The following is a 4,607-nucleotide window of genomic DNA, read 5'->3' as shown; positions in this document are numbered from 1 at the left end:
AGAGTCTCACTCTGTTGCACTCTCTCGGTAGTGTAGTATAAATAACTCACAAAATATAGGAAATACCAGCAAAAATGTCCTTTTGGGGACATAGATGCCAGAGATACCACAACAGCATCACTGCAACCTTTAAATACAGTCTAGAAGTGCTTGGAACTCTTGGAGGCATGCAGCACCATCCTTTCACAAGCACCTCCATCATTTGGTAGTGATGGTGGGGGTTGAGATATAGTGACTTAGACAGCAATGGCATATAGTTTACAGTATTTTCATGCTCCTCAAACCATTCAGTAATCACTCATGCCCTGCTGATGGGCAACTGCCATCCTAGATGACGTCACTCTCAGCAGGATAGAAATGCTTCACCACAACATAAAGCTGATGGGTCTGACCACACAAATTTTTCCACTACAGTATTGCAGTAGTACTGTGGTATCCCTTCATGTTAATGTCTTGAGAGACTGTTCATGTTAAAATTGATGTTCTGCCCTATATTGCTATATGTTCCTTAATATTCTTTATCATTGACACTCATGTTAAATGTGCTACAGCCATTATCCCTCTTTGAAAGTCACACAGATTTCTTAACCTGGCCATGGTAGCTAAACAGTGAAAGACTGAGCCTGCTAGAGCCTTGACGGGATGTTGATTGCTTAAAGAGCTTCACTCAGGAACCACACCTGTGGGGAAGCACCTGATGGTGGTGTACTTTGTGTCCCTCAGCTACTCGGGTGCACCATTTCTTGATATTTACCTGTATTTGAGAACCAGTGAGGATGATTTCTGTATTATGTCATGAACCTTAGCCTGCATTATTGAGACACTACAATTAAACCTCCAACTCCTCACACCTTCTTAACTTGCATCAAATGGGTCTGTTCCACAATCCTGTCTGTAATTAAGTAAAAATGGAACCATAAGGGTCCCTTCTGTAATAGTCTGTCACTCACATTATTGATACAATGGCAGTTTTTTTATGAACAGCTAAGGAGTGAGTAAGCATATTCTCTTTCGGTTTATTTCAGTGCATGTTTTTTTTGGAGGAGTAGAAGACATTAGAGTATGTCTCTCCTCCTCAAGTGGGTAAGTTGCACAAAGTTTGGACTGCTGCAAGCTTGGGGAACTGTCAATACTAATCTAAGACTCTGGGTGGACGATAATGGCAGGTCAGCAGTTTGCACCAGCGGTCCTCTGTTCTGAATGAGTCATGCTGCATGCCACATGACGTGTGACTTGTGCCAAGTGAGTCATCTGAAACAAGAGCAGTTCAGAGGGGGAGGCCTAGAAAGAATTGAATGGTTTCAGAGGACCCTGTGGTTTTTACGTCGTGGTTCAGTCACTGAGACAGAATCTAGTGATCTGCATGGATTAAGGGAATGGTTAAATTACAAACAAATCTTGTTGATATTATTTTAATGTAATAAGATTGTGCAAATTATGCACAGTAGAACATCAGACCAGCAAAACAAACACAACAATGTAGCCTAATGATGGAGTTCACAGATGCATTCTGCAATCCAGAAAGCACGTTTGGTAAACAAATTTGTTCAACTTAGGTGTGTTTCGGATGGCATACTGTACGTATTTTAACATATTTTTAACAAGATATCACCTGTTCTTTAATTAGTCAGGAAATCACGTTGTAGTCTGGTGCAATCTCTAAATGTGACAGAATTGTTTTTTTTTTTTTCCTGAAAGAACACAGTTCTTGGAATTATTGCAAATTGCAAGTTGTAGTATGTGGGCTAAACGCTTTTGCTTTTTGCATGCATTAATGTAAGTTTCTGCTATCTAGATAGTGGACAGGGTTACTGCCTTTAGTGAAGCAGAAAAAATGCCCATCACAGACATACATGCAAATTGAACATGACGAGTCTCACACTTTTTTTAAGCATTGACGATAACACACCACATTCATCCACAAATAAGACAACAGAAAGAGTCGTCATAAAACGAGCCTTTATTGGCCAATCTTTTCAAATTTCAGTATGCTGACTGTGGAGCGAACCTCCCAACATTCTTGTAAAATTTCTTTGAATACAGTCAATCTGTGCAGAAGTCCGGGCCAGTTTGACACCTGTCTGGGATGCAGGTTTAAAAATGGCCTTAACACAAAAAGTATAAGAGGGAATACATGTATTACTTTTTCTTTGTTTCACTTTTTTGGTATTGAGTTCAACAGAGGTTAATTGAGCTTATGAACATGTTGTAAGACACTAGTCATGGGTCTACATTTCATGGTCAGTTGGCTTAACTGTTACATTTCCTCACAAACATTGAACCAACTTGTTTGCTTTTTAATTTTTGGAGAAAAACAAAAGGAAGCGAATTCAGTTGAGTCTCTGTAAGTTTCTATGAACAATGTGATAGGGTCCAAGCAGTGCTCCTCAGCATATGTGAGACCTGTGTCAAATCAATGCTTGTGTGGAGCTCTATTAATAGTGCCATTCAAATGCATTCTGTAGCACCACCATGAGGCCATTTGGGATCATTTTGGTGTATCCTGCTCACAAATGTTGCGCTACCATTCTGCTAATATTCATAAAAATCAGTGAATGGTTTTCAACTTGTGGCTTAAAAGAGTAGAAGGAGAAGAAACACTGGAATAATAAAAAGAAAAAAAAATCAAAAGGGTGTTTTACACCCCTCCCCTCTCTTTACACTTTAAGTTTGAATGAAAAGGCCAGCTAGGTTCCTCTAGTCAGTTCAGTTCTGCAAATGTATAGCCTAGTAGTTGTACTTCCCTTTCTCTCTCTCTACCCTACCTCTGTCTGTTTCTTTTAGTGGCTGCTGAGGCTTCAAAAACAACTTGGTCTTTTGTGTTGTTCATCCACTCATTTTGTCTGCTTCTCATCATGTGCTGTAGGGTTTATGACAGCCATGTCCATGCTGTAGTGTTGTGCATCACATGCGACTGTGATAGTTAATATGATGTTACTGAGTGGTTCATTTGAGTGCAAACTGTGTCGTATAGATGTAATTGGACATGAGCTTCGGCACGATCTTTCACCTCGTGTTTATTGAAATTGACTGGAAAAAAAAGGCGATTTTTATGATGGGTAGACTTGAAATGTGATCAGTTGCCTGAAAACTGTAGCTTTGCGATTGAACTTACTTCAGTGGTGAATCTTTTCATTTAAATATTATGTGCTTAAATCCTTAAACATTAGTATTTTGTAGCAGGCCACCCATTTAAGCTTTTTTTAATGCTCTTTAATACTTTACTGGTAGATTTATCAGGTAATAACGGTAAAACCGCCTGTGGTTTGTAACCCATTTAGCCATGTCTTGGCCTATATAATTTATGCATTGTGGAATGGATCATTATATGAATCAGAGAATTTTGCTCTGGAGCACTCTGGATGTCTTTTTCTCCGATTTCCATTTTGAGTCTAATGTCGTAACCACATGGACATTTAGGTAGGCCTAATTGAGGTCAAAGATCTAGACTTTTTTTTTTTTTTTTTCCCCTGCAGCCTTTTTTTTTTTTTTGCAAAGTGTGCTCAGAAATCCATTGAAATCCAGGCTGAGATCAGGACTTTGTTTTCATTCATAGTGACCTACCTGTAACAAACTGGAGTTGAGCTTGTCTACTGATGCTTGCCTCACCACTGGGTGTGTATTGAATGGAATCTGATGCTGGAAGCTGTTCAGCTCTTCCCACACCCTTCTCACAGCTGGCATAAATAGTAACCATTCTGTCTGCCCTTGACTGTTATATTCATTTTCTTGTTTTAGGTTGTAGCCTAATAAAATTAGCAGTGAGAGATGATCTGAAACACAAGACAAGTTTTCTCAATCCTGAGTGTTGTCTGTTGTGGGGGAAAAAAAAGGAGATTAATTGAACTTGCCGTTCTTCAACGTAACTACGTAGTCACAGAGGACAGCAAATTTATGGTGCAGTAGAGCAATACATCTTATTTTTTTGTATGTGCATGCTACTTTTATGCATTTATTTCACATGGCATTAAGGAATTTTTGATGATTTGAAAGGGATAAATGTGTACTGAATTTGTGTGAGTCCTTTAAGAGAGCAGTATGTTTGCTGGTAATGGCTTTGGTCCAGTGTGAAGCTCTTGTTGCCAGTTGAGTGAAGCCTGGTAGAGCCAGCCAATGGGGGTTTTGTTTCATCTCTGCTCGTACTGTTATGTTGTAGACATGCAAATCCTAGGTAATGAGCGCAGCCTGTCCTGTCTGAGGGCCAAGGATATGTTAAGGAAATTCCGGCAGAGGAAAAGAGATAAGTAAGCACTGGATAGATCTGTGATAGGGCTATAGCTGATGTAAGAGGAGGGGTTGTCACTCAAATCAGTTAAGAATTCAATGAGTGGATTACTGATCTGAAGGATGTTATTTTGTTAATGTTACATTAAGTGAAACCAGAAGAAGTCAGTGGGTCTCCTGCACATCATTTCATCTTGAAACATGAACAAGAATTTAAAAAAAAATGTTATTCATCTATTTTCTGTCCTGGTGTTTGCTGTCGAGTTTAAACAAAAAAAAAAGTTTGAGTGCTAACACCATCCTTAGGCCTGTATGCAAAAGAGATGTTTTCCTTGTTGCATGAACTTTGTCCTAAACCAACTGGAGCAGAAGTCCTGAAATGG

This window comes from Chanos chanos, chromosome 6, assembly GCF_902362185.1.
Source record: "Chanos chanos chromosome 6, fChaCha1.1, whole genome shotgun sequence".
Classification (NCBI taxonomy): domain Eukaryota; kingdom Metazoa; phylum Chordata; class Actinopteri; order Gonorynchiformes; family Chanidae; genus Chanos; species Chanos chanos.
This window is presented reverse-complemented; position numbering follows the sequence as displayed.